Source organism: Aquarana catesbeiana, linkage group LG01, assembly GCF_042186555.1.
Source record: "Aquarana catesbeiana isolate 2022-GZ linkage group LG01, ASM4218655v1, whole genome shotgun sequence".
Lineage (NCBI taxonomy): Eukaryota > Metazoa > Chordata > Amphibia > Anura > Ranidae > Aquarana > Aquarana catesbeiana.
The window spans coordinates 759223217-759235588 of NC_133324.1; the positions used below are offsets into that span (position 1 = coordinate 759223217).

General features: G+C 46.6%; 1 protein-coding gene across 1 annotated transcript in view; it reads left to right on the forward strand.

Annotated features, from left to right (window-relative positions):
* The window catches only part of NPY5R (neuropeptide Y receptor Y5), a 232788-nt gene extending 221960 nt beyond the window's left edge, over positions 1-10828 (forward strand). Inside the window, exons 2-4 of the transcript XR_012236688.1 lie at positions 9846-9970; positions 10045-10105; positions 10542-10828. The gene's annotated coding sequence lies outside the window, so the exon portion shown is untranslated. The remainder of the gene's footprint in view (positions 1-9845; positions 9971-10044; positions 10106-10541) is intronic.
* Positions 10829-12372: the final 1544 nt, after the last annotated feature.

The following is a 12372-nucleotide window of genomic DNA, read 5'->3' on the forward strand; positions in this document are numbered from 1 at the left end:
TAGTTACTCAGCATAGGCGGTCTTCAAGGGATCTCACAGTCATAGAAAAATGAATTGGTTGCATCAGCATCAGGTGCTTGGTAGCTGGTGATCCAAGACTGATTCATTTTCTATGAACGTGAGCCGATCAACTGAGTCTGTGGACAGGCGCACTCTGTGATCGGTTACAAAGCCTCCAACAGCACTGAATGTGCATTCAGAAAGAACGCTGGATGCAGGACAGGCCAGTAGCTCAATTGCATATTGTGCAAGCTCTGGCCAGTGATCCATCCTCAAGACCCAGTAACCCAGTGGATTTTCGGTTGGAAAGGTCTCCAAGTCTGATCTTGCCTCTAGGTATTCCTGCACCATGTAAATCAGATGCTGGTGATGGTTGCTGGAACCGATCAGACCTTGGGGCTGCGGACTAAAGAATTGTCTGAATGCATCGGTCAGACAGCCTCCTTCTCCTCCGCTCCTTCTATGACTGCCCGAAGCCTCAGCAACACGTTGTCCAGGAGGACCAGGAAATTGTAACATCCCAGGCACTGGAAATGCATTGCACAAACCTTTCTGCAAGGCCTCCCGAAGATGTTTCCCTCTGCGAAGGCTGGATAAATTCTGCAACCTTATCCTTGTAACGTGGGTTTCCTTGATACCACGAATCCAAGGGTCCTTTCGCAGGCTTTGCAGAATCAGGGAGGCCATGCAGCGAAGGTTTGCTGAGGCATTTGATCCGGAGTCCTCTGGGTCACTAAGGATGGTATGATCCACAGCCACCTCCTCCCAGCCACGTACAAGTCCATGGGTTTCTGGGGACTGAAAACGATCCCTTGAAGACTGCTGCTGATGCTGAGTGCCAGGCTCCACCTCCATGATGACACAATCCTCCTCCTCCTCCTCCTCTTCCTGTGTGATTGGCAGGCCTGCAGGAATACTGTCTGGATAAAGGGGGCCTTGAGAGGTAAGGAAGTCCTTCTCTTCCTCCCTCTGTTCTGCCTCAAGTGCCCTGTCTATTATTCCATGAAGCGTGTGCTCCAACAGGAAGACAAGAGGGACAGTATTACTGATGCATGCACTATCACTGCTCACCATCCTCGTGGCCTCCTCAAATGGTGACAGGACAGTGGATTCTTCCTTGATCAGTAGCCACTGGCGTGGCGAAAAAAAGCCAAGCTCCCCTGACCTTGTCCTGGTGCCATACTCACACAGGTACTCATTGATAGCCCTCTGCTGCATGTGCAGCCGCTGCAGCATTGCCAACGTTGAGTTTCACCTGGTGGGCATGTCACAAATGAGACAGTTCTTGGGCAGGTTGCATTTCTTTTGAAGGTCAGCCAGCCGAGCACTGGCATTATATGACCGGTGGAAATGCCCACAGACTTCCCTGGCCTGCTTCAGGAGATCCTGTAAGCCCAGGCACCTGCACAAGAACAGCTGCACCACCAAATTAAGGACGTGAGCCAAACAGGGAACATGGGTCAAGTGTCCCTGTCGGAGGGTGGAGAGGAGGTTGGTGCTGTTGTCGCAAACCACCATTCCTGGCTGAAGCTGGCATGGTGTCAACCACCTCTGAGTCTGCCCCTGCAGAGCTGACAGATTGTCAGGAAAGGGTCTATCCACTGGTAAGATATATCGTTTGGCGTGTAGTACTGGGGTCCACCAGCAGGTGTCTCCTGGCAGTTTTGAACTGTCAGGGGAATATTTCCCTGCTGGTGTCATTTCATCTTTTGGCCGCAGTACTGACATCCACCAGCGGATGGATCCTGGCAGTATGGAGCAGACAACACTCCCTGCGCTCAGGTGTTACTTGAAGACAATTATTGTCAGTCCCATAAATACCCGGCAAGTCCTCACATGCTTGCCTTGGTATCTCTCTCCTTGAACCCTGACCTTGTTTGCCTGTTTACCAATCCTGAGCCTGCATCCGACCTTGTTTCCCGAGATTATCCTGACCCGGTCCCTTCTGTGTTCTTATACCCTTCAGCCTGATCCATCCCCTCTCTGTCCTGTTGGTTCCCTGTCCCTCATTTACTGATCTTCCTGTGTATGACCTTGGCTTGGCTAATGTTTATGCTTCTGGTATATGCCTTGTCCTGCTGACCTGCTGTGTATGACCCTGGCCTGACTGACATCTGTGATTCCGGTACTGCCCCTTGCTGTATATATTGTTGTTTTTGGTGGTTGTGCACTGTTTGTATTTTCTGATTTATCACCTATTTTAATAAATATTATTATTCACTTACATGCGTTTTGGGTTATCTCTGTACAGTCCACTCAGTCTGGTCTACTAAGTCTCCTGACACAGATTCTCTGCCCCAGTGGGGCTCCTGTCCCCTAGGCAGACCAACTCAAGCACCGCATGGCATCTTTTTGCCTGAGTGTAGCCCCTTGAATGCCTATGGAGCACCGCTGGTTCCAAGGAGAAATCTGCAGAGGAAGAGGCCATAGAGGAAGAAGTAGAGGGGGGGTGGAGGAGAGAAGTGTGGCAGAATCACCACAATTAGCATTTTGGAGGCAAGGTGGCAAAACAAGCTTCAACAATACTGCACCTTGTCCTGTCCTTCCCAGCTGCCAGCAGAGTTACCCAGTGTGCCATGAAAGAAAGATAACCTCCCTGTCCATGCCTGCTGGACCACGAGTCAGCGGTAATATGCACCTTACCGCTGACCGCCCTATCCAACGAGGTCAAGACATTGCCTTCCACATGCCGGTAGAGAGCCGGAATGGCCTTCTGTGAAAAGAAATGGCATTTGGGAACCTGCCACTGAGGTACCGCACATTCCAAAAATTCACGAAAGGGGGCAGAGTCAACCAGCTGAAAAGGAAACATTTGGAGTGCTAGCAATTTAGCCAAGCTAGCATTCAGCCGCTAAGCATGTAGATGGCTGGGACCGAATTTCTTTTGATGGTTTAGCAAATGGGGTAGGGAAATTTGCCTGCTACAATCGGATGACCTATTGTGTCTGGGATAGGCTCCCTAACAGATAATGCGAGCAAATTTGTTGACGCCTTCCTAATGCCTCATGTTCGTAGCCTCCCATCCTACATCAGAGACACCACCGACCTTTTGCAACGCCTCGAGGGAATTCAGGTCCCTCCGGACGCCCTGCTCGTGGCAGTCGATATCGAGGCCCTGTACTCGAGTATCCCCCACGAGCAGGGCGTACGGATGGCGGGTTCCTTCTTGGCTGAACAAGATACTACCACCTGGCCCTTGAATCAGTTTATACTGACATTACTATACTTTATATTGACCAAAAACTTTTTTACTTTCAATGGCCAACTTTTTTTACAAATACAAGGTGTTGCAATGGGGACGTCATGTGCTCCGGCATATGCAAATCTATACCTAGGTGGTTGGGAGCGATATATCCATGCCCATGAACAATATACAGAATTTCTGGACTATATTCTCATATGGTACCGTTTTATTGATGATTTGTTTGTGGTTTGGACGGGCCCTAGAGTTAAATTGTTACAATTTTTACACCTATTGGATAAGAACGATCTAAACCTTAAATTTACCTTCAAAATCGAGACCGAGCGAATTCCCTTCCTAGACCTACTGATCATTAAACAATCTGATGGAACATTGGGCACCGACCTCTACAGGAAACCCACGGCGGGGAATACCTTATTATTTGCCACCAGTGCTCACCCGAAGTCCCTGGTACGGAGCATACCTTATGCCCAATATCTGCGGTTACGCAGAAACTGTACTCATCATAGTGATTTTCTACGCCAAGCTCAGGCACTACGTGAACGTCTTTTACGACGGGGTTACTCTGCTACCAACCTACGTAAAGCCTTTAACAAGTCCCTGTTACGTCCACGGACCTCTTTACTTTTCAAAAACAACAGACCCCCCCCCCTTAGAAACTGTTAAATTGATTACGACCTACTCTGTACACCACAGTATTCTCCGGAATATCTTAACGAAACACTGGCACCTATTGACCGACCATCATGTATTAACTAAATACATTAGACACACACCGGAAGTGGTTTTCCGTAGAGCACGGTCACTACGTGACCAACTAACTGCCAGTCATTATAATCCTACTAGACCCGCTAGGGGTGGTTCCAATGGCACCTTCCAATGCGGAGATTGTCCTAGGTGCCCTTGGATCTTCGAAAGTAGAACTGTGGTCTTGCCTAACGGCGAGATTTTGGTCCCACGGACCTTCGCCGATTGCAATACGAAAGGGGTAGTTTACCTTATGAACTGCACCTGCAAAGCCTTTTACGTGGGCAAAACAATCAGGGAACTTAGACAGAGAATTGGGGACCACTTGTATGACTCAGAAAATGGCAAATTAACCACCATCGGCCGACATATCGGCCTTCATCATAGATTTGACAATTCCGTGGTTAAATTCCTAGTATTGGAGGTGGTCAAACCCAATCCCAGGGGTGGCGATTGGGATCGCTCAATACTACAGAGAGAATCCCTGTGGATTGAGCGGCTCAACGCCACTATTCCCCCTGGCCTTAATGAATCGGTGTCCTATAGGGCCTTCCTATGAAGTCCCTATATGGTCCTAGCACCTCTCCTCTCCTCCCCCCTCCCTTCCCTCCTTCCCTTCCCTTTCCTCCTTCCCCTCCCCCCCTTTTTCCCTCCCCATGTTTTCCTCCCCCCCCCCTTTCCTCTCCCTCTTCCCCCCTCTCCCCCCCCTTCTTCTCTCTCCCCCCCCTTTTCCATCCCCTCCCCTTTTTCCCCTCCCCTTTTTTCCCCCCCCTTCTCCCCTTTCCCCCCCTCCCCCCCCCCCCCCCCCTTTCCCCCCCTTCTTTCTTTTCCCCCCCCTCTTCGTCCCCCCCTTCTCCCCCACCCCTTGTCCCTTGCACTTGGGTTCCAACATACCCTATGATGCCCTTTCACTATTGGTGAACGCCTATGGTCTGTTGTCACTGACTGCCCATTGTCTAGATATAATATCACAATTGCTCAATTGTTTAATTATATGTTACTCCTATTGAATTGTTTGGATTTGTTTGCTGTACAAGGATGCGCTCCTTTTCCCCCCCGTCAGGTTCCTGTGGCTTCGCCTTGCCCCGAGCCTTCTTTCTGCGGCGGACACATGCCCGCCCTGGCAGCCTCACAGCTGCTTGCGTCTCCTTGCCTGGGAACTTGATTCCCTTTGACAGGAGCGTGCGCTTGCGCAGTAGCAGCTGACACTGCACCTGCGCAGTGCGGGCGAGCAGACCCGGTGACGTCAGGGACCGCCCTCGATGCCGTCCCTGACTTCCGGGTTGGGGTGCTCTTATAGCGGCCAGTCATGGCCGCTATCTGAGCCTACAGCCCCTGTGATGCTGATTAACTGAAGACCACTGCCTTGGGTAAGTGTTGTGCCCCCCACCCCCCGCTGTCCTTCCTCTTCCCCCTCCCCTCCTTTCTTGTCTGTCTACAGGCAGTTTCCTTTTCAGCCTATATTTTGTGCTGAATAGCTATCCTTTTATACTGTGCCTACAGCATGTCCCCTTATACCTTCTATGTTATTATCCCAGCAATGATTACATACCTTGCTACCTTGACTTGTTGTCCTGTACTTGTACCTTAGCCAGCTGGCTTCACTGACCGGTGAGTCAATTTTCACATGACTCTATTATCATGTTTGTTACAGCTGTTATTATAACTTCTCTGAGTGCATACCAAGCACTCCAGCTGTACTTGGGGGGATCCTGTTCACTGCCCAATAACAACCAGTGGCCTCATCCCATTCATTATACGATCATCTGCATTTGGTCCTCATTCAAGTCCATGTGCTTGTCTATGCACTTTAGGGGTGAGTGCCAGTTTCATATCTATGTGTGCAATTCCCTTTTATCTTCCCATTCCCTCTTTTCCCTTTCCCCTTCCCTTTTTCCCCCCCCCTCCCCCCCCCCTTTTTTCCCCTCCTTCTTTCCCCCCCCTTTCCCCCCCCCTCCCCCTCCCCTCTCCCTCCCTTTCCCCTACCCCCTCCTCCCTTTCCCCCCCCTCCCCTCCTCCCCCCCTTTTTTCTCCCCCCCCCCACCCTTTTTCCCCCTCCCCCCTCCCCCTCCTCCCCCCTCCCCTCCCCCCCACTTTCCTTTATTCACACACACCCCCCGTGGTTTTTCCCTCACTTGCACACTGTTTGAATTTTAAAAACACATCACTGGCACCCCCCCACCCTACTCCTTCCCCTGATTGATTCCTCATTCATCTACTCTACCTCATTATACAATTTATTAATCCAGGGTCTGTTTAGTCATCCCCTGTGTTCGCCGCGGGGGGAATCACTTGGGGCCATGCGTACCCACAGACAACCATAGAACGGGTGAGCCCATCCTTTTTCTATTTATATTGTATATTATATAATGCATTATTTAATGTCTTTGCTGCTTTCTTTTGCTTTTGTATAATCTTTGTATGATTGTATTTACTACAATTACTGTATGTTGCACCACAGATATTGCTCTCCTGAGGAAGCGGTGAAACCGCGAAACCGGTCGAGAATCCAAGCTCTATTTGTGTCTACCTCACTACAAGTTGTAATTTAATTGGTTGTATGCATTGCTCCCGTTTTTAATTGCAACTGTATGTGTTATTGTTACAATCTTTTAATCATGTTTTCTATTAAAATGGAATTTTTATATTTTATTATTGTTTTTGTCACTATTACCTTTTACCATTAATTTTGATTATACCTGGTACCGGAATAGTCCCCTCGTTCCCCCCCCCCCTCTTTAGGGGTTATTGCCTTCAGTGCATGCGGTATTGAGATACTGGTCGACAGTGGCAGCTACCTGCGACCTCTCTCTACCTCATGCCTTTTGCCTTGTACAAGATATTTGGGATGATGGTACATGTACTTGTTTATATATCCTTTTGATTTAAAACGCTCCCCCTTTCCACAATCGGATGTTGGTGTAACAATAGCAGATTGCCCGCAAGTACTTGGCACACCTAATTCTACACCTTCATTCCTCTCAATGCAGGTTTCTGAGAGAACTGAAGGTATAGTGGGGTTGGAGATCCCAGCTGATGAGGAGCAAGGAGAGGTCTGCCTTGTTCATTGGTGTGGGTCTTTTAAGTACTGTTGCCAATGGACTGCATGGGAGGTCAACATATGTCTGTTCAAGCATGTGGTACCCCAGCGGCTGCTGTTTTGGCCACGCTTGATACACTTCAGACATATGTTGCAAACAGCAACGGTGCGATCTGCTGCACACATATCAAAAAAGGCCCACACCAAGGAACTAATTCAAAATACGTGGGGGGTCAGCAGCGCCCTGCACATGCGGAGCTCTGCGGTGTGATGTAGTCGGTTGTCTGCCCTTAAGCTGGCCCCTGGAGGGCATCCTGCCTCATTGGAGATGTGCCTCCTCCTCCTCTCTTCTATTAGGCACCCACGTAGAGTCAGTGACCTCATCATCCCCTCCCTCCTTATCACTGAAGCAAACCTGGCAGTATGCTGCAGCTGGGGGAACATGACTACCAGTTTCTTCTCCTTGTTGGGCACCCCCTCTCTCTGGGCTCATGTTACTGCCTTCCTCAACCTGGGTACCATCATCGGAGCCTTCAAAACTCTGCGCATCTTCCTGCAGCATGTACCCGACACTGTGGTCGAACAGTTCGGGGGACTCCTCCATGCATGATGGTGGGGCTAGGGAAGGAGTGACTGATGATATTGAGCCGATGGAATAGGCGGCTTTGGTAGTTGCATTGGCAGGCAAACTACTCTGAGCCTGGGTGACAGATGATGAGGAGGATGAGGACGGCTTAGTTATCCACTCTATCAACTGTTCTGCAAGTTGTGGATCAACACGGCCAGCTGCCAAAAAAAAGCACACCCACAGCCCGTGCTGAGGATACACCGTGTCCACGACCAGCACTGTTGGCTGTAGACACAGAGCCTGCTTGCGCTCTTTTATTGTCCTGTGAGTGTCTGCCTCTCCTTGGTGGCCTTCCAGACATGCTGTAAAATTTTATTAGCAAAACACCGCCTGAAGTTTACTAGAAAAAGTACACCAGGAATGGCCTGCAGTCAAATATAGGCTTGGCTAGATTAGAATGCAGTGGATATATATATATGTAGGAGACTGTATATATATTTTATGCACTACAGATCACTGAATCACCTGCCTGCCTGCCTGAAAGTATATTTGAAAACGTACACCAGGAATGGCCTGCAGGCAGATATAGGCTTGGCTAGACTGGAATGCAGTGGATATATATATATATATGTAGGAGACTGTATATATATTTAATGCACTGCAGATCACTGAATCACCTGCCTGCCTGCCTAAAAGTGTATTTGAAAACGTAAACCAGGAATGGCCTGCAGTCAGATATAGGTTTGGCTAGACTGGAATGCAGTGGATATATATTTGTAGGAGACTGTGTATATATTTAATGCACTGCAGATTACTGAATCACCTGCCTGCCTGCCGGAAAGTATATTTGAAAACGTACACCAGGAATGGCCTGCAGGCAGATATAGGCTTGGCTAGACTGGAATTGACGTCCTTTTTTTCCCACAAATAGAACTTTCTTTTGGTGCTATTTGATCACCTCTGCGGTTTTTATTTACTTTTTTCTATATAAGTATCCCCAACAAATATATAAAAAACACATTTTTTCCTCAGTTTAGGCCAATATGTATTCTTCTATATATTTTTGGGAACAAAAATTGCAATAAGCGTTTATTGATTGGTTTGTGCAAAAGTTATAGCGTCTACAAAATAGGGATAGTTTTATGGCATTTTTATTAACAATTTTTTTTACTAGTAATGGTGGCGATTAGCGATTTTTATTGTGACTGCAACATTATGGCGGACACATCGGACACTTTTGATGCCATTTCGGGACCATTGTCATTTATACAATGATAAAAGCTCCAAAAATGCACTGATTTTACACACACACATAAACATATATTATTGCTATCACATGTGATGTCAGTAAAGTTATGTTAAATTTTTTTTTAAAGAGGAATAAATAATTTTCAATTTATCCTCCCTCCTGTGAAAAACCAAATTTGCGCATAGGTGTGCCTAGCCTACACATAGTTTGCAGTTGCACATGTTATATATTATCGCCACGATCATTTTAAGAGGAATGATCCCGTTATTTGTTCTTAGTTAGTTATCACTAAACTGAGCAGTAAGTGCTTTTAAGTTCCACTTGACCTGACCACCTGTAGGTTACGTCCCCTTTCTGACCAGGCCATATTCTGCTATTTAGCGCGTTGCAGCTTTAAACTGCATGCTCCTGCGATGTACTACCCAAATGAAATTTATGCTCTTCTCCTGCCACATATAGAGCTTTTATTGGTGGCATTAGATCACCACTGGGTTTTACATTTTTTGTTATTGAAAAATAAAAAAGTTAAATATATATATATATATATATATATATATATATATATATATATATATTAAAAAAGTGTTACGGTGGCTGGACTTAACCAGCTTGCGGACCCGCCATATGTTTAGTTACTATGGGGGGGTCCACACCCGCAAGTGGGTTAATGCTTTGCAAAAGAAACAAGAAAGGAAATTTTACACTATACACAGTTCACACAAGCGCGTAATAGAAAGGTGGACTGGAGTGGACACAATGGACATTTACTGGGCACAATCCCAATCCTGTCTCTTACTATTTATTGTGCACCAAAAAAGCATACGTTTTTCTTACAATAAATTTGGTTAATAAATAAATGTGCAAACCTTGTGCTACATGAAAAAAATGTGCCTAATCCAAAAATTCCATTTGCATTGTTTCATTTTACGGGTTCATTCTACGGGTTCATTCTACATGTGTTTCATGTGTTGATGACATTTTCAGATTACAGTTGTAGTTTAATTGTGGAACCCGTTTCTCTTCTCTTTTTGTTTTGCAGTTCCATAGCGCTTAAGTGCAGGCAGACGGGGCGCAGAGGAAAGCAGGTGCCTCTCCTCCCCCATGAGAAGGAGCTCTTAGCAGCTGTAGGGGAGGATGAGATAAGAAAGCTGCTGGCTCATCAAGGTTGGTGTCAGCATTGCATTGCGACATAGTCATTTACCATGATGTGTTTGATTTTATTTAAAGATCGTCTCCAGGTCCAGCGCCGCCGAAGGCAGAGGGCGGAGGAGCAGGAGTCCTCCACATCATCAACGTGCAGTAAGTACTGTAGTAGTAGTGACACTAATACAGTGGTTCCTTTTCCATTTGTCCAGCCTTCCATTGTTGATTCCAGTGTCATTGCTTCTCGCTCATGCAGTGACAGGTAGAGCCTCTGCGACACTCTGTCAGGTAACACAAGCAATTGCGTAACTTACGTAATCTGACAGAACGTCGCCGCTCTGAACTGAGGTGCCTGATCAGTGGCGGTGCACCTAGCACTCGCCGGTGCCGCTGGAACCAGGACAAGTAAGTGCCTCGTATTTGTTTTTTTTAATAATTTTTTCTAAATGGTGAATGCATATCCTTGCCTTGTAGATAAACGTTAGTGACCTGCCCTGTATTGCCATGCTAATGGATAATTAATTTTATCTATTTACACTACAGTATATATATTTACGTTTATTAACGTTCATCATTTCTCCTTTATAAATAGGTGTCATCCAGTCAGAGGGGGAGACTCAGGAGGAGGCTGAGGCAGCAATGCCCACATTAAGTTAATATAATCTTGCTGGTATCTGCTGAGTGATCATACATGTTTCAATGTTCTTGTACTAATGTGTGAGATTGCTGTACACTGCAGATTGTAATGTTCTTTTCTAACATTAATCAACAGCTACTGAGGCTGAGCAGGAGGACCTGCCCTGTAGAGGCTGCTTGGGATGTGTCAGAACAGCCAGACGCGGCAGATCCAGGGAGTAAGCATAACTTTTTTTGTATTTTCCAGGCAAATATAGTATTTTAAATATGAAATGCTGATGGCATACCTTGTCTAGAATAGCTTGTGATTTATTCTGCAAGGCTTTGGTTTAGCTGGAATTATTAATTATATTAGTTCCCCTCTGCAGCTGATTCCAGTCTTCCTGTTAGCGTGCCCTGTGCTTGTTATTTCCTCAATGTCCCTGATCACACCACCTTCTTGCTGCAGTTCAGATTCCCAGTCTGAGCCAATCACTGTTAATCATTGTGAATAACACAGCAGGTTGTAGGGGGTGTGTCAGAAAAGAATCTCCAGCTATTGGCTGGCAGTCCCTGGACATGTTCAATCTCTGGCATGCCCCTAATGCATGCATTAACACTTTTCTCATGATGTTATACCTGTTATACCTCCTAGCCTAGACCAGGAGTGAGTAATCTACCTAGCCTAGAACAGAAGTGGGGCTTATTGAACAATCAGTGGCCTGGCCTTACAAAATTATCAACTTTAAAAAGTAGCCTGCTATATTTTATTAAACATCTTTTTATTAGGTCTGTCAGGAACGGTGTCATCTCCGGTTTCTCCTGCTGGTGGCACTATTACATTCAGCACCAAAAGGGTGTAATTCCAGTGGCCACCAGCGGGGGTCTCCCTGCCTGGTCTGCAGACTTGCCATCAAGCACACCTGTCATGGTTTTGCTGGACTATATAAACCCGCCCTGAACTAACCTCCAGTGCTTCAGTATTCCTCTGCTAAGCCCTTGTCCCTGCCAGTACCTGCTCTTGTTCCAGCCTGTTCCTGTTTGTTCCTGAACCCCGTTTGTGTATCCTGTCCTTGAACCCTGTTTCCTGTTCCCTGTTACCTGCTCCTTGGTCTGCTTCATTATTCCTGGTTTCTGTTCCCTTGTCGCTTTGGCCCATGCCTTATATTTTGCATGTTGGTTTCCTTGCTTGTGTATTATATTAGTTAGATAGATAGTTAGGTTGGTTTGGGGGTTTGCTGTGTTTTCACCATTTTCTTGTTTTTGGTTTGCTGTCTTGTTTTCACGTGTATCGTTATCATTATAATAAACGTACTTTCTTTATTTACTCGTTTGTCCCTGATTCCTTGGTGCAGCCCAGCGATCTGATCCCCTGCATTGGATGTTGTGTATAACATCCCCTGACAGAATACTGAAGCCATACAATCAGATCGGTTGCACCTGGGAATTGGGGCCTGAGTCCCAGCTATTGTTGAAAGATGGATTTTGAAAGTATTTTGTATTTATCGCTCCTGGCAACTGATGACAGAGACTTTTGTTATCAGACATTGGCTGAATACACTAGGGAACAATTGTTAGAATGCATCCGCCTAGCTCATGTTTTTATTGAGCAAGGCAGTTTTTTGTTTGGAGATGTGCAACCATTAATTAAGATCTGTACTGAGTTGGCCCTGTCTGATGTTGCTGAGGGAGGTGATGACTATACACCCCCTTTTAGTGCAGCTCAGGTAGAATCTTTAGTTTGGCTGTTGGAGGATGACTCAGCATTTTTTTTTTAACAATATTCAGCTTGTCCTCAGCAGGTGCTT